The 22,151-nt window shown below is 39.0% G+C and overlaps 1 pseudogene; it reads right to left on the bottom strand.

The window, feature by feature from the left end:
- Window positions 1-7: 7 nt before the first annotated feature.
- On the bottom strand, window positions 8-21,740 carry LOC133980586 (histone H2A, sperm-like; annotated as a pseudogene).
- Window positions 21,741-22,151: the final 411 nt, after the last annotated feature.

The following is a 22,151-nucleotide window of genomic DNA, read 5'->3' as shown; positions in this document are numbered from 1 at the left end:
TTGTTGTTCACACGTCTGACGTCAGCGCGTCGTTACCCACAGAGGTACGTTCAGGAGACGCACTGTTGCAGAGGGTTGCGAAACACCTGAGAAAAACAATAGGTTCAGATATACGTTTGGGTGTTTATATGGAAGCCAATGATTTATCTCACAATAATTACAAACTATCTCTAAATAATGACATACTATCTCAAAAATAATAAGATACTATCTTACTATACGATCTTTTTGTTTTCGTCACATTGGTGGCAATGGGCTTTGATAGTTTTAGGCAGTTGTGGAAATAATATTAAGATCCTTTACTCAAGTAAAAGGTGCAATACAGCAAAATAAAAATACTTGATTACAATGTTGTGGTTCAAATGTTGTGAGCATGAACTGTGTAGACACTAGACAACCACATTATTGCTCAGTCAGATTTAATTGGCAAACATTTCAAACTGGTTACAAAATATTTTCTTCTGCACTAAAGTCACGCCAATCCATTAAACAATCTCAAGCATGCACAGTCATTTTTGGACATTTCCATCTTTATCTTTGGCAGACTTCTCTCCTACAAGATCATGTGCCCTGTCAGTGTGATGAGTAATATCTTCTTTGGCTGTGCTGTTGTCTCTGAAGATGGTGCACAACTGAATTAGGTGTTGAGAGGATATTTCATTTATCTTATTCAGCATTTTGGGGAACATTCAGAATTTTTGCACAATCCAAGGCCCAAAACAGGAGCGTCAGTGTCAATTTCACTGGTGTAGTTGCATGTCCTGAATTGTGTGGATGCACTAAAGGAAAACAAAAACTTCCAATGCCACATCAGTGTAGACTTCCTGTAGTTAAATATAGCATGGTCTATATAGTGTTTTGAGAAGACTCACAGGGATAAGACCAGTTTTCAATCGGAAAGATTGAGGGTTTTGAAGCTCTTTCCAGTTGCCAACAAACAGTGTGGGTCTTGAAGTATTAACCATTTTCCCAGATGACCTATTGCTTCCAGTGCTTGCACGTCAGCACACTAAATCTCAGTAGCCAAGTTTATTATCCACTGGCAGTCAAGTCAAAGTGTCAAAGTAATTAAGGGCAAGCATATATGATATAAGAATATATTTAAATTATTATTATTTTTTAATTACTGACTAATTATTAAAATAAACTATGGTTTATAAAAACTGTTTTATTGTAAAATAAATGTTTTCAAACTCTTGAGGCTCAACATCTTTAGCAGGACTGTCATCCTTGAGTGCCTTGGTCCTCTTGGGGAAAATGCTTGCCTGGATATTTGGGATGACACGACCCTCTGAGATTGTGACCCCTGCCAGCAGTTTGTTCAGCTCCTCGTCATTTTTCAGTGCCAACAAGATGTGGACAGGAGCAATGCAACGCTTCTTGTTGTCATGGCTGGCATTTCCTGACAGAACTAGCATCTCAGCGCGGAGGTACTCCAGGACGGCTGAGAGGTACACTGCAGCACCAGTGCCAACTTACTTAGTGTATACTGGCCTTTCCTGAGCAGCCTGTGAATGCGGCCCACTGGGAAAGTTAAATTCTTCTCTGGAAGACCGGGAAACTGAGGATTTTGGCTTTGGCACAGCTTCCTTCCCACCAGACCAGACATCTTCAGGCTGAGATAAGACAGAGATACTTTAGTCCAGACTGCACGGTAAAAGAAAAAGTGAATTTCAATTATTTCAAATATCTCAAACTATAAAAGAAGAAATCATTAAAACAGCTGTTATGATTGAAATGAAGCCCTTAAGAGTCTTGAGACATGAAGATAAGCTTGAAGAGAAGCATCTACATGTTTTAACATTGAAGCCAACTCCATATTACAATTTATGCAAGTTGAGACTCTAGTTTCTTCTGTCAGATTAATTTGTTGCTTCAGTTTTTGTACTTCTTGGGCACAAGAACCCAATTTCCTGGGGAGAAGTCTCATTAGGAAAACACCAAACACTTGTGTGAGCTGGATGGTTTTGTGACTGCAGAAAATTGTGAGCGATAAATAGAAAATGACATACCTCATTCAGAATAACTGGCCAAACTTGTGGCTCCTGAAGTTAACAATGAGAGAAGTAGAGGGAATGGGTAAACATGTTTATAGATGGTGTTTAAATCAGGGGCGACACTTTAATCTAAAAATGGGAAAAATGTAACCTTTGCACTCTTTATTGATTAAGGTGATGGTGGTTAGATTGTCACAATCTGAAAGAAAGGAGGGATGCGGGAACGTTATGTATGACAGGCAGTGATAGAATGTAACTGTAAAATGTAAGTTAATTCAGCACTCTAGTACACTTTTAAGGTAGTTGTATTTAAAAATGTTATTAATTTGAGTATTTAATGCTACTTTACACTAAATATTTATTTGACAGCTGGAGTCAGTTGAGTCAAGTTTGGTTTGGTTACTTTGCAGATTAATGTACATTATTTACATACAAATTAAATGCAAACAGTATTAAAAGGAGTAGCTTCCTTTTGATCAGCTATGACTTTAAAATGTTTATATGTGGATGCATCAGTAATAATCGTATATCACTGCAGAGGCCTTTATGCTGCATATTGAGTTCATGCAACTTAAATGAGTATATTTCGCTGATAATATTTCTGTACTTTTATTAAAGTATATGTGTGTGAAAAGTGAAACCTGTTTTTCCTCATGGCAAAACCTCTCAATTTATCACTCCCCTTTATTACGGTGCCAAAGTATTAATGTTACTGTCTAATATATTAATGTTATTCTCTAATTTATGTCTAATATTTGACTGTAATTTGGACCTTGTGAAGACTAGCTGTGCTTTAGATCACAACTAATTGGGATCCTAACAACTAAAAAAGTGAGCACACTGATGTAAGTACAAGAGAGGCCAAATAGTGTTTTTTAAACTCTGAATTAAAAATTGAACATTAACAGTTAAAAGAGCATTATTTTCTGATACAGGACACATTTCTGTCTGAAGTAGACGAATATTATTTCAACCTTTTCCAAAAATATGCTGGTGATGGAGTCAGTTTTCTTTACTGTCTACCTCTGTAGAAAAAGGTAAATGTTAATTTTGACCCCTGAACTCTTGATTCCTCACTATGTAAACATATTCTATAAAATATTTGTTTATGATATCTTATATTCTTTGGTTGAGTTGGATTGTATTTGTGTATTTCATACTAAAGTCTGTGTGACTTCTATGCTTCATCTGGCTGACATAAAGATTTAATTTCTTGGTAAAGGTAAAGAGAATCATCTGTGTGTGCCTGCTGCTTACAAAATATATATTCTTTTAAATAATGTAATTGAGTAATTTGCTATAAAATATGAAAAGCATACTTCATTTCTTCCCATGATGATGTAATATACTGTGCTGAGAAATATCGTCAGCAGGTGGCAGCACAGACCTCACATTCATTCTGCAGCCTGTGATGCTGCAGTCTGCCTTTATGTTCTTTACTTAAATGGGACCCTCTTAATGGTGGAGTACTTATAAAACCACATTTAGTGGTGGTATGATCCTTCACTTTATGATTGGGTGCTTGACTGTGTCTGTCTCCATCAGTGCCTGATGTGCTTACTAACAGCTTTTGGGAGTGATGACTCATAGCCTGCCAGTGTGTACAGCTCTGTAACAGACAAAGATAAACAGGGACAACTGGCCTTAAAGGCAACTCGTGACTAGTAAACCAAACTTGATAATCTGAATGTTGTCATATAAGCATTTGTTTATGGACGGAACTGGAATGTACAAGTTACCTCTCATTCACCCATGTACACACACACACACACACACACACACACACACAAGCACGCACGCACACACACACACACACACACACACACACACACACACACACACACGCACACTTATAACATGTGGAGAGAAGCAGGTCTCCCATTAACCTTTGCTTAATGCCATGCTCTGTGTTTCTCACTCATCTTTTTGTGGTTATATCTCATTTTTGAAGGGAAACATTGGTTAAATTAATCATCAAAGTGAATTCTTGACCTAATTTGACAAAACAGTCCCAACTCAAGGTCAACTTTTTTTTTTCCTTCAGTTTTCAACCATATAACACGATCCTCGAATTGCTGTTATAACTTAATCTGTAACATTTTTAGCACATTTATGGTGCATATCGCTTTTTTTTTCTTTTGCATTTACAGAGCTTGCATGTCAACATATCTATCTTTGTGACAACTGAGTAAACTCCATCTGCTGATGAAGACTGTGTGATACAGTTAAAAGCATTGGAAAAAAGCTAGTAAGTTGACCATGAGTTGGTATTCATTTAAATAATAATAATAATAAGTTTAATTTTTATAGCGCCTTTCACAAACTGCAGGACACTTTACAGAGGGAAAAAAATAAAATCAAACAAAGCAGACCAAAACAAGACTATGCAGAGGAGGATGAAGAGAAATGTTCATTGAAAAGAAAAGTTTTTAACTGACACTTGAATATTTAAGGGACAGATGATGTTACATGTTACAAAATTCAAGGTAAACTTGTCATGTATGAGTGGGGTGCACAACAGACCAAAATTGTGTTTACTTCCATAGTTCAATGTAAAAACATGCAAAACAACATGCATATCTTAGAACAGACATACAAAGACAACAGCTACTTAATGTCAGTGGTTGGTGGACGAAAAGCAGCAGGCTAGTTATTGAATAAAGGCCAGTGCTCAAGTTTAGAATATCTGTTACTGATTGGAGAAGATACACAAATTGTTAATGCAGACTGTGGTATCCCATATGAAACAATTTGAAGGACAGATTCACAATTTTCAAGTCGGTCTTAAAACAATAGTCCAGTGCTCAAATGAACAATGACATGTTTTTCTTGCTGTAGTCATTCTCTAAAAATGCACAACGTATCCAGTCCGCAATCCACAAGCCTCATTCTGTACAAAAATGCATTTAAAAGTTCATTTGAAGTTGATATGAGGCTGTAGCCATCCAAATTAGTCAAATCAAGTCAATATCTTCCAGAATTTCTGTCTTTTTAGTGCCAAACTCCCTCTTTATGACACTACCACAGCTAATCAGGAAAACACTTTCTGTTGAGACACAGAGGGAGATTTATACTAAAAAGACTAACTGTGGAAGGTATCCACTATATTTAAGACAACTGAAGCCACACATTAGCTTCAGATAAACTTTTAAATACATTTTTACTCAAAATGAGAATTGTGGATTTTGTACCCCATCACTTACATTTTAAGTGCAATGTCAGTTGTGAGCCTATCCTTTAAGATACATTATCTTCTGATACTATATGTCATGCAATAACATGTGTTATTTGCTAGTGGCGCACAAGAAGTGAGCAGAGAGAACAAATAAGACCTCCCCCTTTTGATCTTCAAGTAAATATTTAAACATCCCACTGGAAGTGCTCATCACATTTCTTTTTTTTTTAAACGTGTTTTCTTGGTTTTCTTTTGCTTTAATGCCATGCTGTGTGTCATTGCCAAATCTGAAGGCAACCTGTTTTGTCCTCTGCATCATTTGACACACCACCGCCCCAGTCTACCAACAGTGAGAGATGGAGGAGAGAAACAGAGCGACATTTTGACTGTTCGAATTCACTTTAAAGTATGGCAAAGGGCCAATCGCTGAACAGCGGGAAGACAAATTAAGCAGGGACCTTCCCAGCAGGTCGTCCTTGGACAGATTGGATGTGATTCTGTTCAACCTCACGACACGAGGAAGACAGGACAGAACTCACAGGCTGTAACAGGGCCGTTCCCAATACATATCTTCTGCTGCCTGACTTTCAAGTGAGAGACTGTAAAGTATAAAGCCAGTGCACACATTCAGCTGGTTCCTAACACAATTTATTTGCACTTAACAGATCGGTGCATGAGACTGCAAGCTGTAGTTTTTCATCTTGTGAGTTGTCATCATTGAGACAAGCCATTTATTTTGCGCCATCCTCCTGAGAGTCTTCATCTGGATAAAGGCTGAAAGCCCTCTGTATTTATTAGCAACAGTAGCTAGTAACACTGAAGTTTGCAGTCAGCTGCCGAGTGAGGAGAGGAGATGAAAGGAAGAGCGGAGGAATCTATCAAAAGATCCAAACATACGATTAAACTACAAGATTGAAGGCAAAACCAGACACCAAAGCCCAAAACAAGATTGTTTTTGTGTCTGCTAAAGCACAATAGTTTTTGCAAGATAATTTATCACTCCCTCGTATGCCATTTTTCCCCCAAAATTGATTGCTGAATATACAGGTGTGTCTTTTTCACAGGCTGTATGTGCCAGACAGGTGGACAGGTAAACAGTGAAGACAGCCTCACTCTCCATTTAGCTAACACATGGAGACCTCCTTTTCTTTTTCCCGTAGCAGTAATAAATCTGTAGCTGGATTGTGTTGTGACTTTGACTTCTAGTTCTTCCCTTTTCCTCAGCTTTATGGAGATGTCAGCGGCGGATTAGAGGAGATTGTGTCTGATCTTGGGAAAGCAATTAATCATCTGAATGAAACAAACACGGCTCAGTGACTTCTTTCATATGTGTACACAGTCACGGACGCACATGTACAATAATAGACATGCTTTTACATGAAGGGTGGAGTCATTTTTCAAAAGGCAATAAATCTGTTAAAAATGACTGATTTTTTCATTGCAACTGTTCATCTTTTTCACTGGATAATAGCCCATTCATCATCAACCACTTTCTCCTCATTCATAAATGGGTGCTGTGACAGCAGAAAAAAGGGTTGTGAATGTCTAGCCTTCTTGTAAGTTGAAGTTAATAAAGACACAATTAATGTGAGGTTTCCAAGGTAAATGGAGGGTGAGTGATTTTCAGAAAGGATCCACTTTAATTAAAAAACCTCATGGACACCCAGAGTGCGGCAGGGCGTCCATAAGTCCCAGGATCCTTAGGTGCTTAAAGTCTGTCACCTCTTAGAAAAATAGTGAGGCTGTGATTGTTTTTCCATGGCTGCTTCTGCAACAGTCTGTTCACTCCTGTTAAAAAAAAGGAGAAACAAGTTTGAGAGAAGTCCTGTGCACACATTTTGGTGCATTTTACTTGCCTAAGATGCAGGAGAGTTTCATCAACACATAACGTGGTATTTGATATATTTAATTTTTAGTTCAACTGTTTTCACTGGACAGCAATTTATATAACGTGTACATTACTTTTTCAGATTCTGAATTTGCATTAATTGACAAGGAGACCCACAGAAGGTGTACTTTCCCAGTTCCTGATGTGCACGCCAACACACTCTTTTAACAAACCTCCAGATCCACCAATGCACCACCCAGATGTGGAACACAATCCATATAACACTTGGTATTAAGGATAATAATGAGAGTGGATCCTATTTACATTACCGCAGATTTTCTTGGTGTCAACTTTGTCCTTCTCTTTAATCTCATACATTCTGAATGTTGACTTTGATGGTGATGTCTTTCCAGGACACGTGGAGAGAAATTCCTTTCAACAAAAACTTTACAAAAACAGCAGCACAGAATCAGTTTGTTCTGAAGTTTGCTCTCTTTAGGTCAATTTGATTAGGCTGTTTAATTGGATTAACCATTGGCTACCACATTCAGTTTGAGTGTTAAGTCCAATAGTTTATTTATTAAATTATAATATGAGAATATAAATTGTAATGGTTTAATGAACTGCTTTAGGGGCCCGCTAACTGACCATCAACATTTATCTTCCTGAAAGGCAGGATGTAAAGTGTTGCCATGAGACTGTGTGGAAGATGAATGGGTTAATGAAGTAATTATTGTGGATATTACAGGAAGGAAGCACAAAGAGCACAGAAAAGGAAAGGGGGAATCCTCACATATGATCCCTTGGCTGATGCTGATGTCTAGCTGGTATTAGCTGCTCCAATACCTTCTTCATATTTTCAGTGGATTTTGCCTGTGAACTTCCTCTAAGCAGACATGTATTCTGTTCACCTGTTGGCCGATACAGTAACTCAAAGCCTTTTTGGAAAGTTTTGTGTCTTACACTGTGGGATAGTTCCAGGTGCTACAAAAATTCCCTGCTCCAGGGGTGCAGACTTTCCAAAGGTTCAGGGTCTGCAGGGCGGGCTGCCACTGATTGGTCAAACACAGTCACAGCGGCTGTTTCAATTTGTGTGCCGCTTTATTCATAGAACAAGGAAATACTCTGGTATCGATATTAGTTTTAGGGGTGGACATTTCTCATTGTTATGCTTCGCTGTCAGCTTCCCAAGGCTAGAAAACTCCTCTCCATTTTTCACTCAAACATCAGTCATACAGAAGTAAATGCAAAGAACAAAAGGTTGTCACTGTGCTGTTGTTTCCTTCCGCAAGTCAAACACTGCTGTATTTCTTTTAAATCGGCACAAGTCTATTTTGCATTTCAACACTGTTCTTCAGATGTGGAGGAAATGCAAACAGTAATGCACAACTTTTACCTCCTAGCATACTTCCTGGCATTAGTTTCTCTGGGTCCATAGTTCTTAGAACTTCCTGGTAGAAAAGGGGCTATTCATACTGAACATATTATCATGGCGAAGTAATATAATTAAAACCAGTTTGACTGCTCCCAGCTCTCGTCAGTCCTGACAAATGCCTAGTTGCTTTCTTTCCCACAACATTAGTTCTTCCTGTGCTTACTATTTCTGGAAATTCAGAATTTTAGAAAATTCTTTATGATTCTTTTCCCTCCTGCGCCACACCATCATCCTCTTCTCTCCTAGCCACCATCCTCATCTTTTGCATCACCCTACTATGCATCTTTTATCCTCCTCAGGTATCAGCCAGCTGTAACGGTTACCATATGTCCATACCACATGTCACTGGTTTCCCAATAAAAAACATTTCCCTTTTTAAACAGTATGAAAACACAGGGTGGACCTTGGGATATATAAAATGGGGGTAGGATTTGATCTGGTACTGAGCACCTGTGTGTAAGTATTGACCAGAAGAAGACAGACATGGCAAATCCACTGCCACGTCATTAGAGGAAGGGGGAAGAATGAAAGACAAAGATTTTCCATCATCCACCCAGCCACCCATCCGTCCATCCCACCTGTGCAAAACTCCCATTCCTCCCTGCTTTTAATTCCTCCATCTGTTTTTCTCTCTTTCCTTTCTGTCTTTCTTTCTTTTCAGCCATAACTTGTTTTGGCACTCCTTCACACTATTCTCTACTGTATAACTCATTTTTTAAAGATGTAATTCTCTTCCTGTCCACTCTCTCCTCTTTACACCCTTTGTACCTCATCATCCGACACACACACATATACACACACACACATACACACACACACATACACACATGCACGCATGCATGCATGCACGCTCGCACGTGCACACACACATAGACACACACACAGGCATTCACACACTTCATTACTTTAAATATTCATTTCCGTCTGTCTGTGATGTGTTTTGGGGAGTTTCCTGTTCCCAGCCCTCCCGCTTCCCTGAGAACCGCCATGTAGGAAGTGGCAGTCCTGGCACTCGTTCCTTGCCCCCCACCCTTACATCACATTCCCACCTTATAGAGACCAACAGAGACGGAAAGAGAGAAATGGATCTCTGCCATAGAGGTTACTGTCCATTTAATATTACTGGTTTCTGGATTCTGTTACAAAAATTGTTGTTGCAATAGCCTTTTCCCAGACAATATCGCCCTCTTTACAAGACAACCTGTACAACCCGCCTCGCTAATAAACTCAGCATATTGCTCTATTTCACAGCTGGAGGTTTCTTAGAATTTCTTCAATTCTTTTGACAGAAACAATTCCCAGTTTGTCACTCAGGAAGTTATGGCATGTTTTCCCCAACATAAACATGCAAAGTTGAATCCGTGCATTTCATTTATGACTGGAAATGGTCTATTTCTTTTATCTGACATGCTGAAGAATACTTGATTTGTAGGGCCACATTGACACCAGGGAATAAAAAAAACTGTTGGGAAGCCTAAGTTCAGAGGAGCACCAAACTCTCAGCTGAAGAAGCCCTCCGGAGTCTCTCTGGTTGTCTGCAGCAGACGATGACTGCTGAGAGGTCAAAGAGGGAAAACAGAGGGATGTGAATGTCTGTGTAACTGATTTAACTGCTCGTTTGGCTTGAAGGCCCGGTCACACCAGAAAGTGGCACGGTGAAATTCATCTTTGACCACCCACAGGTTTAGTTAGTGGTCAACTGCAGCTGGCAAGCTAACAGGCTAACAAGCTGAGAACATGCTAAGGCTAGTCAGTCACATTAACCCATGGATGTATAGGAACTAGATACCGAACTCAAGGATGTTGCCTATTGAAGCAAATGAAAATTGCTTGCCTGGCGCATGAGCCAAAGAAGCTTCCAGGTTTTTCTCCACTGTATATGGACAGTTTCTCCTGCTGGCCCAGCCCATAGACTTGACATCAGGATGACTTCACAAATGTTTGCTTTTCTAGTCTCTAAAAAGTTTTACAAATATAAAACCTTTATGGATTAAAAAATCATTATTCAAAGAGTATTAATTGATTGTATTTGCAATTTGAGGTGTCCTGCCAACAGTTTTACAGACATCTCTTTTATAATGTCTGTCTGAGGGGAAAATGCTTTTTTTGGCCGCAGGGAATATCCATTTCTCAGGATTGAACATTATTTTATTCATTCAGGAGTTTTACTAAAGACAGAAAAAGCTCTCGAACCTAAGATGCTTGGTAAATGCTTGCTAAAATTAGCAATTGGACAATACTTTCAAACATTTTATTCAAAAGATGTATTTGTGCCATTGACTCCTGTCTCATAAAGACTAGGCAAGTCATCTCTCTTTTGTGGAGGAGTTTATTTTCAGACAGAGGAGGTTAAATAAAAGTAGGTCATAGCTAATGGGCTATGATAGTGTCCTCCATTTTGTACTCTCTGGCTCTCTGTTTTTTTCTCAAAGGTCAACACTGTCTAGACGGCTTGCAAACAGTCAGCGGCACAAATTTGTGGGTCCACCAAAGTTCAGCCTGACACAAAAAATTTGCGTGGATTTGCTTCACCTTAGCAAGAAAATCCATTGTATGCAGCAGTTTAAATTAATTGAGTTTACTGTTAAATTTTGGCATTTTGAATGCTGGTGTGACCAGGCCTTTATACCTTTGTCTGTGCTACACATCTACTCCATTTATTATGTACTGTAATACAAAAAGACAGGACAACAGAGGACACAAAACCAGATGCAGAAACAACATTCAGTTATATGAAACATGAAAAGGCAGAATATATAGAAAATGACAGAATATAACACAAGGTTGTAACTTAGCTGCTTCACATTTCCTCTGATACGCTGAGATGAAGCTGCTTTTGGAATATCTCCTAAATCATCATGGCCCATTTTCTCTTTTTCTGAATTTTCCTTTTCTGTTCTTGGTCATATTTTGTTTCCTCTTCTCCATCTGCCTTTTCTGATTCAACCACGGTTCTATCCTTTCCTCAGTCTTCCATCTGGACCGCACGACGCCTCAGGTCAGTCCCTCCCTGCCTGTCAATATATATTAAAATAACCTATTGCAGGATTCAGGCCTCTGTGCTGACAGCTCAAGGCTGTTCTCAGGCTCGTGTTTGTTTGCGTGCATGTCTGTGTATGTTTGTGTGTTCAAGAGGGAAGAACAGATGCTCTCTAACCTTCAGGCTTGGTTTTCTCATTCTGGCTACAAACAGACCTGTGATTTATCTCATTGTGCTATTGCTTTGGCCAAAACATGACTGGAAGAGGGATGAGGGGACAGAGGGACGAACGAAAGGGTTGCTGGACAGGACAAAGTATCGATTGCTCACATGTACATGTTGACAGTTAGTCTGGGCTTAATCCCATTACTAATTTAAATGTGACATTATCTGTATTCTGTACAGTGAGTCCAAATATTTGTTTCCCCCAAAACAAATTCAGGAAAAGGGTGGTACTGCAGTGGTGGAAAAGGTGAAAGAATCAGCTCATGTTATGATTATTTTGGAACATTTTATTTAAAACTAATAGACTGACACAGTGTCAGGGAGAAACAGTATACAGTATAATACAATACAAATAACTTTATTAAGTCCAGTAAGGACAATTTGTTGGGAGTGGTTTGTTGTACATACAGACACAATAACATACAAACAAATAATACAATATTCAGCACACAAAAGGAATAAAAAAACACCAGGGAGCAGAATGTGGAATAAAAATCGTTAAATAAGATTGATAAGCTTAAGTCCGTCTAAGTTTGATAAATACAATCAAAAATAAATATACAATGTACATGAGAAAAGTGAGCTCTCTTTTTCAACAGCATATCAATTGTACCAGAAAACCTGCTAGACGATCCCTAAGACAGAAAAAAGAATTAAAAAATGAGAAAAATAATTCGAGTAAAAACACTTAATAAGATCAAATTAAAATAATGGCCAAAGAAGATAAAGTAAAATAAAATAACAACAGAAAGTATCAGTTTTTACATCATCTGTTTGACTTTATTATACTCGACCACCATCAGTTGTTAAATTACATGTGAGTGCTTGTATCAATTTGTAGCGATGATTCACTCTGAATTGCAGCTGTTGCGCAAATTTCGGGAAGCACAAGAAGCACAGACTTCGGGAATGTGGCCGACTCAAACATTCAGTTCTCTTTAATTGGCATTTAAATAGGGCATAGCAGAGTTATTTTTATGAAGGATAACACAGATAAAAGTATTTTGCAGCTGCACACAGGGCCAAATAGTGATTTTCACATTGATTTGCTGTGATTTTTAACATTTCTTGCTAATTTTGCTTATTGCTGCACACTGTATACTACTGTATGTATAATTAATTTATTCACATGTCCTTCTGCTTTGGTTACCATTGTCTGTGATCTGATGGCTTCAACCCTCTGAGTCTTAAGTTCCCGAGTTGCTTCCTAAATAAATTAATCCAAATGGAGTGTGAGGGATGTTTTTATGACATGTTTTTGATGTTTCCAAGCTGTGACCAAACCGCAATCAGGATGTCTCTCTCTCTCTCCTAATAAAACATAATACCCTCTCATATTAAATAGGAATTCTGTAACGATTTTCACTCGATTTCTATTGCCAGGCATCTTCAAAACAAGTATAATATGGACACCTGCTTTAGTGCTCATTGTTATTACAACAGGCTTTGTTGATGTCCCATAAGCGCTCAGATGGAAATGCTCCATGGCCTCTTGGCTGGCTTCTCACCGCTTCCTTCCTACTAGCTGTAGTCACAATCTGCCAAATGTGAGCTACATAGCATCCACACACACACACACACACACACACACACACACACACACACACACACACACACACACACACACACACACACACACACACACACACACACACACACACACACACACACACACACACCTGAAGTTGACTCAGCCCAGGTTTTGGGAATCTGCAAGACCATGTGGCGGCTTGTTTTTATTTAAAGAGGGTACATGCTTCCAGTAAACCACTGATCTCAGCTGGACATCTGGTTGATGGTGAAATAGTCTGTCAAAGCTGGATTTTGAATTAAATTGAAGTTTGTATCTAGTGAAAGCTAGACATTAAAAACAGAGGAGGGGGAAATACAACTGTTAAAGAAATGAGAGGGGCTTGAGAGCAGATCATGAAGAATATTCTGTTTCAACAAAACACATTATCTACTCTTAGAGCGATCAGCCACAAACAGCCAGTTGTAGCTGGCGTTCACTAGGCCATGCTCCAACCCTTAGTTACCGATACGTCTGTCAAGCAAAGCACGTATAGCTCACAGTTCACAATGATAACTGTGGCAGATTTACCGCTCGAAAAACTTTTGAAACAACAGGTCCTTGACTTTAGACAGAAGCAGACAAAAGCATGTTTCTCATCTCTAGCCGGTGAAGAAAAAGAAATAACTTGTTAGTCCTATAAGAAAAAAGTGTTATTTCACTCTACCATAACAATGTTTGACTGCTTAGCACATTTTGCTGAGCACACTTGTCTGTAGTTGGAAACACATAAGAGAAAAGCCTTTTAGTGTGAGGAATAATCGATGTGCTTGATGAACGTGATCCTTTCTCAGGTAACGTTACTGAGGTTGCTGGAGTGTAAACTTACCCTAAACCAAAAAACAGAAGGATAACCCGTTAATGTTAGCAAAAACCTCTGATAGCATCCAGGATTGGCTTTCACATAGTGTGGGAGTGCTACACAGTTGATGTGCAAGCTGTGAATGACTTTTTTTAATGTTTACCTGGCCTTGGAATTAACGCTCCATGGTATAGTAAAGGTACAAATCATCAAGTAATGCTTAACTAATGCGTGACTTAACTAATGCGTGAAGCAAAATGATGATATAATACATGAAGTAATACAGGATGTATAATAAATTCCTGTTGCTCACTGTTAACAAATGATCAAGGCACTATGACATCAATGTTGAGCAACAGAAATTCATGATAGGCTACATCCTGCATTAATTCATGTCTTAAATCATCATAGGTCATACATTAGTTAGCATTACTTATATATATTATATATTGTATATTATTTTTACCTTTATTATAAAGTGTTACCCGCTGGATCATAAAAAAAGACGCCAGTCTCCAAACTATTTCTACACTGGATATCTTTTTTAAAGCCCTATGTGCACTATGTCAACATTCAAGAAATACTGAAGCTTGACAAACCTGCAGTGCCTAGGTACAGTACATTTTTACTTATTTTATGTCACTTGTCTTATGTAAGTTTATTTTAAAAGGAAAATTACACCAATACAATACAGTTAAGTATAGAACATAGTGCACATTGTGTGTATTATTTTGAATAATTCTTACATTGTGTTACTGTTCTTTTAAGGTTCTCCCCAAATTGCCATAATCTCCATGTTTTTTTTAGTCTGCACAGCTAAGCAGTGCACATGCAGGCTTAGTGCAGTTTTTCTGCCTGTGAGTATGGTTACTGATCTTTGTGATTTAGTTATCTGCTTAAGAAATGCTGGTAAAAAGGATTGTATTGTCATCAGTTTTATGAGAGGAGCTAACTAGCTGCTGAGCTAATCATCTATGTTCTCTGTAGCCGTTTTCTCAGTTAACATATTTACACAAATGTATGTTAGTTGGTCTGTATAAGTTTTGAAACCTAAGTTTCAGTAAATCATGCTTAACATGAAGTACAGCCTACTGAGTCTTGTGTTAGCTATCTGTCTAGCTATGCAGCGTGACATCTGCGAGGGCAGAATAGTTACAACCCATGAAACCTTTTTTACAAGCAAATAATACAGAGATTAAGCTCCAATGTCTTGTTTTTTGGTTAGAAAGGTTTATATTCTCTCTTTCTGTTTGGGGGCGTGCCATTGAAGCTGTTTTGAGATAGCTTGCAGTCCAATTATGAATATATCAGTCCAAATTTGTGGTTTCAGATGGGCATTCTTGTGGTCCCACGAGAGTTTCAGCTCATCTCTTCATTCTCAGACAAAATAATTGAGTCTCCACCAGCCCACCAGTAGAGATTAGACGGAATATATCAGTCTTTCCATCGCTTTGTCTTCATACTGTTCCCACCCTTCCTCCCTTTGGAGTTGCAGCTCAGTGCTGCTGGAAACAAGCTCACAGCTATAAGAGGGAAGGAATGGAGGAAACCCTTTTCCTCCAAACTAGGCCAATGCTTTCTTCCCAATGGGTACATAATGGTGATGTGAACAATGTTGGGAGGCATGTCGTCCCTTGCCTTCACTTGCAGGGATGGATGGTCTGTAATCAGGTGTTCACTGCAACACACATTATCAAGCCTTAAAAAAACAACCCTCTGGGAAGATGGTGATGCTTCTTATGGAGTATAGGAAACACATATGAGCTGACATAAGTTCATCTTCAAACTCTAACTTGTGTTCGGGGTGGCTATCTGCCATAAACTGGGAATATTGCTGGATTTATTTCACACATTGGCCCCCTAATGAAAACCTACTAGCCGTTTAATTTGTTCTGGAGCTTTGCATTATGTAGGAATGGCTGTAAAAGTACTTAGTACATGTACTTTACGCATGACAGAAGCAAACAGGACTATTGCCACAATACAAAAAACGTTGTAATTGTTCCTATGAATGACATGGCAGAAAAAAAACAAAAAAGACCAAACCTATAATGACACCAGAAAAGCAACTAGACTGCTTGAAGTCACTGCACCCGAGAATATAAGAAATATTTCAGCACACAATAATGTTAATTATTGTTTTCACACAATCAAAACTGTTAATGAGATTATTTAAGCGTCCATATAATTAATTGATCACATAGAACAGTAAACGTTCATCTGCTATGATATCTCAGAAATGTAATCAATGATTTTTTTAGTGCTCACAATGTGTATCACAACTAAGGATAAAATAAAATAATATGATAAAAATATTGTCTCCTACATAAATTAAAAGAATGGTAAAATGAATGAATCACACAACATCTAGCCCCTGGTCTCATTACTGCATATGGTCGTCAATGGTCATCTTTGTTGGATTGTTGGTTTCGGAAAGCTGTGTTTACAGCCCAATTTTGGCTCACAAAAGGTGTAACGGGAAGGAGGTTTTAGATTGTGTTAGCAATCTGACAGCGCTGTTTGAAGCAAACTAAAGCACTTGTCAGGAAAGCATGAACACTGGCTGCTTTAAGTGATATCTGCCTGACAGATTTATTCAGAGATCTGAAATGGAGTCATGCAGTTTTCTGTGAGGATATATGTCACTCACTGCAATAGTACAATTATTTTATGTGGAGCTCCGTGGTCGATTAAATCATTGATGGTTTTGTTTTAGGGGATTTTCTGATAAAAAATGAAATGATCATATAACACCAGCTTTATCCTTTAACTAAAAGACCACTGACAGAGCAAACAGAGCAGACATACCACAAAAAAGGGAATGAGGGAGGAGGAAGGTGAGGTGAAGAGCAAGGGAGGGGGGTGGAGTAAAGAAAATGTGAGATCAGGCCCAAATCTGTGGGGAAGCGGTAGCTTGGGCCGGACGAGTTCACAGATGTTTTAAAGTGCTAATCTAATCTTTATGCCAGGCCTTCCCCCTCCTCTCGGCTTTTTTCCCCTCTCCCTGTCTCATTTTTTTTCTCTTTTCCTCCTCTTGCTTTTTGGAGGGAGGTTGGAAAGGCTGTGGCCTGTGTTAATGTATCTCAGGAGCATCATGTACAGCTGCTCGGTGATGGGCTCTAGTTATTCATATGCCTCTTATCAGCCCTGTTTTCAGGCTCACACACATGTGCAATTGCAATGAAGGAGTCTGAATCTGAGAAAAACTGTAATGAAAAATAACCTCGCACAAAGCTGCCTTTAAGAAACGATGATAGGTTAGGTAGTAGATGTAAAATGGAAAGCAAGGAGCGATAGTCTTTTCTCTTTTCAAATATCACCCATGGTGGTCATTCATCAAGTTCAATTACCTTTCTTTTTTACACTCTGACACCTTATTGGCCAAAAGTGTGTATTATATGGCACTGATGCAGGATGAAGGGGGATTACACTGACCTCTCATGTTAGTGAAACTTATAACTTGTACAGCCCACTCTGATTTTCAACTCATTTCCTCCTTGTGTCACTATCTTCCTCTTGCTATTTCTGCCTTCCTCCCTTTTCTGGTCTGATAGGTGGGAGACTTTGTGTCAGACAGTGGCTACATTGAAATACACCGACAGCTCCCTCAGATTCAGCGGATGTGCTTGCACAGGAGTTAGTCTCACTCCACAGAATTTAACAGCAAACCCAAATCCTGTGGTTTAAACCTCTTCCTCTTGACAGAAACAAAGAGGCCACTGCCAGAAAAATCCCCCAGGTCACAAAGCCTGGAAATATAGCCAGAGATTAGAAGTAACTGTGGAAGTGTGAGAAGAATTAAAGCATAAAATCATTGTTTTCTGCATGAGTACTTACAGGTTGTCCGATTATATATCAACATCAATGGTATTTCAGCCTCACTAACTTTTTTTCTTCTTCACTTTTTGAGGTGATTTAAGAGGATCACTCAATGTGACTCTTGGTTGGAGATTGTTTCCTGTGTTATCCTGTGACAGGGCATTCCTACTGCTCACTCCTGGTTGCCGACCACGTAGCACTTTGAATGTGCAAGTCATAAAACACACTATGATGAGTCCAACCTGGCAAACACTGCCGAAAGCCGAATCACTCACATCCTTCGTTTGCTCTCTCTCCTTCACCCCTGCCCGCCTCTCTCTCCCTTTTCCTCTGTGTGCTGCTAAACATCTGGAGAAGAGCGATATCCTCGAAGTAAACAGACCAACAGCTGTCCACCAGCTCCTCTCTTTCCTCTCGCCATCTCTCTGTTCCTTCATCACTTGATTCCTCATATTTCTCTCCTTTCCTTACAGGCTATGTGATGGTTTCTGTGTCAGCCATTCTGTCCCCTCCTCTCTGTTTGTCTCTGGTCTATTGGCTCATCAACGGGTAACCATCAGTGATAGATGTGTTTATGCTGCTGTTACCCTGCTGGACTAGGCAATGCAATCTGAGTGATTGGGGACATTGAGGACAGAGGTTGAGTGATTGTGTCATTGAAATGCTGATCTGTCTGACTGCAGCTACAAACATTAAATGATCATTTCAGTTCATCACCATGACTCGACAATGTGGTGACATTGCTTAAGAATTCAGTGGGGCAAGAAACACAAGCAGTTAGATCATGCAGGTTTGAAACAAAATGCCAAGTTAGCTAAATTCAGGAGACTAAATCAACAGTAAATTATAAAAATGTTAAATAGCTATCACACTTCAACCAAAAACCCTTTAGAGGTGGATTGAAATCCAGTTGTTCAAACCACCTCCTGCCTCTAGGTGCATTCTAGCAAGCAAAGGTGTAGTGGCATTCGTCTCTCCAAGACGCATATGTAACCACTTAAAGGGTTTACCCTCTGTGGTGATGGTGAAGTGACATGAGACTGATATTACTAAATTATCATACCATTACAAGACAGCTTCAGGTGCATTACCACCACCCTCTGGAATGAGGCTGGTGTAGCACAGGAAAACCAGGATGAATACAATCTGATTAATGGAGACACATGTATGGCTAAGTGAACAAACAAACATAACAAAACTATATAAACTATACTTTATTCCAATATGAGACAAGGATACGCAATGACAAGTGGAGATGAGGTTGGAGGTTGGAGGTAGACTTTTGGAGACTCTAGGAACTACAAGTAAGCCTGCATTATGGGAGTGCGGTGCTCTAGTGGGATAATAAGACACTATGAGCTCTTTAAGATATGATGGTGCCAAACCATTAAGGGCCCTCTGTAGTTGAAGAAAAATGATTTTTAAATTCTATTCTGGGTTTCACAGGAAGCCAGTGCAGAGGAGCTAAAATGGTAGAAATATGATCTGTTTTACTAGATTTTGTCAGTACACTTGCAGCTGCATTCTGGACCAGCTGGAGAGTCTTTAGAGACTTGTTAGGGCAGCCTGCTAATAAGGAATTGCAATAATCCAGTCTAGTAGTAACAAATGTTTGGACTAATTTTCTTTCTTTCTTCCTTTTTTTCTTTCTTTTTTAGACAGGATGTTCCTTTTTGCAATGTTACATAAGTGAAATAAGGCAGTCTCTGAAATTTATTTTTGTGTGGGAGTTTAAGGACATATCCCGATCAAAGACAACTCCTAGATTCTTTATGGTGGTGCTGGAGGCCAAAGTAATCCATCCAGAGTAGCTATATCATTAGATAATATGTTATAAGGTGTTGGGGGCCAAGCATAATAACTTCAGTTTTGTCTGACTTTAGTAACAGAAAATTGCAGGTTATCCAGGTCTTTATGTCCTTAAGGTCTGCTTGGATTTTAGTTAAGTGATTTGTTTTATCTGGCTCCATTTATAGATATAACAGTGTATCATCAGCATAACAATGAAAATTTATGGCGAAATTTCGAAATAATATTATCTAAAGGAGGCATATATAAGGTGAATAATATTGGTCCAAGCACTGAACCTTGCGGAACTCCATATATAACTTTTGTATGCATGGAGGATTCATCATTAACGTGTACAAACTGAAATTGATCTGATAAATAGGATTTAAACCAGCTTAATGCAGTTCCTTTACTGACTGAATAGCCATCTCCTTAGAGGGTTTGTTTCTACAACCAAACTCCGAACAAGACTTTTTTCAGGCGACCAAAATGTTACTATTAACTTTCATGAACTGAAAACACACTGAAATAGTAACAGCTACATCTATACCCCTATTCTAATCTGAGGTTTCGATACGTAATGTATGTAGCCAACATTAGCAAGCATACCCTGCTTTATCGTCTATTTTACTCTAAATGGTACCATCATTTACAATAAATTATGGTTCCAAGTCTTCATGCTGTATTGAAGAAGACTTGAATATACTGATTCAAACCATAAAGTCATTACATAAGTGTTTACTGTGGTAATAAATCAAGTGAGAAGTAGTACAACTAAATTCAGGAGACTAAATCAACAGTAAATTATAAAAATGTTAAATAGCTATCACACTTCAACCAAAAACCCTTTAGAGGTGGATTGAAATCCAGTTGTTCAAACCACCTCCTGCCTCTAGGTGCATTCTAGCTCCAAGTCTTCATTCAAACCATAAAGTAGTACAACTTTGACCCCACCATAATTGTACCATTAGATCTTACAGTTGACTTGTTGACTTGTGTTTTTTGCTATGTTGAGCTTGATTGTGTCAATGTCTGCATGTTCCCAATTCTCAGTAACTATTGTGCTATTGAAAAAGATGAGAGAGGGAAGTTGGGCATCGACCCCACAGAGTCTAAATCTCTGCTGCAGCTATCTAATTAAAAAAGAACTTAAGGACATCTCCTCCCTCTTCTTGACTTCAGCAGTATTTTTCCCTAAACACATGCCTCGAGTGTTGAAAGCAAAGCAGAGGTGATGAGAGAAGGTAGAAAGAGCAGAAAGGAGGGAAGGAATGAATGCAATTTCCATTCAAGCAGGGACAGCATCTGCAATCGTGAGACACCTGTAAAAACATAATTTTTCATCCTTGAGCTGTGAGGGAATGGGAAGAGGGAAGATGGAGATGAGATGAAGACATAAATGAAGAGGTGGACAGACCAAAAAAGAGGAAGTTGGTTCATTCAGTGTTTAAACTCACTTTTGATTAAGATGTTATCTGGTTCTTACCTTGTAATATGTCTATGTAAATTTTCAGGCACAGCCAGCTGACAATAATGGGTTTAGGACAACAGCTGGCCCTTATGCAACCTCTGCACCGCTACATCAAACACACATGCTTATGTAGCCAGAAAAAGACAGACATGCGCTCAGAGAGACAGACGGATGCAGCAGCGCTCCCTGGCTTTAGGGGTCAGCGTTCTGGCTTGTGACAGGTCTGCTTCCGGCCGGCATGCCTGGGGTTTTGACGTGCTGCACCTGCCTCACTCTGTGACCCAGAGGTCCAATTTTGCTTGTTCAGTTTTAGCATGGGTCTGTCTTTGAAGCTTAGAGGCGAAACCCCAAGTCCTCGCTATCTGTTTTATGTGTTCCTGAGTGAAACCACCAACTCAGCAGCAGCAGCAGCAAGAGCAGCACACAACTGGTAGATACATTCACATCTGCTACAGTGATTTGGGACACTATCATTTTATTGTGTGACACACTATATGTATCAAACTGCAATTTAGTGCACTTAAGGGGTTACCATGATTGAAAACTGTTTCTGATGTCCAAAAGGGAATCTTTTTCAGCCATTAAGGGTCTCTGACCCCGGCAGTATAAGTGATGCCCTGGTACTTCTGCTGATGGTATATCACTGTCATCTTGGCTTTTTATTTATCTTTGCTCTTGAAAAAAACCCTGCAGACACACATTGTATGTGCCTCTTTGCCAAGCCCACAGATTTTCACAAATAGAATTGGCGTACTTAGAAATATATTAATCAGTTTTGGAGCAAGGGAAGACATTTTTGATTTGTGACGTTTTGTAGCAAGGGAAGACATTTTTGATTTGTGACGTGGCAGAAAAGCCAAGAGTGTTTCCAGATTTCTAAATAATATGTGTGCATGTGCATTTACTTTTCAGGCAACATTTCCGTCTTAGTACATTATCAATTTTGATAAGTAGGACTACCCCAAATTCACAGTATTTCATATTGAAACTTAAACATGTTTACGCAATTACTGGTAGTAATCAAAAATGTCCTCAAGGTATGTATCATTTTTCAGACAGTG

The sequence above is a fragment of the Scomber scombrus genome, chromosome 5, assembly GCF_963691925.1.
Source record: "Scomber scombrus chromosome 5, fScoSco1.1, whole genome shotgun sequence".
Taxonomy (NCBI): Eukaryota; Metazoa; Chordata; class Actinopteri; order Scombriformes; family Scombridae; genus Scomber; species Scomber scombrus.
The sequence above is the reverse complement of the archived record's forward strand: the minus strand, read 5'-3'. Positions and strand labels throughout refer to the sequence as shown.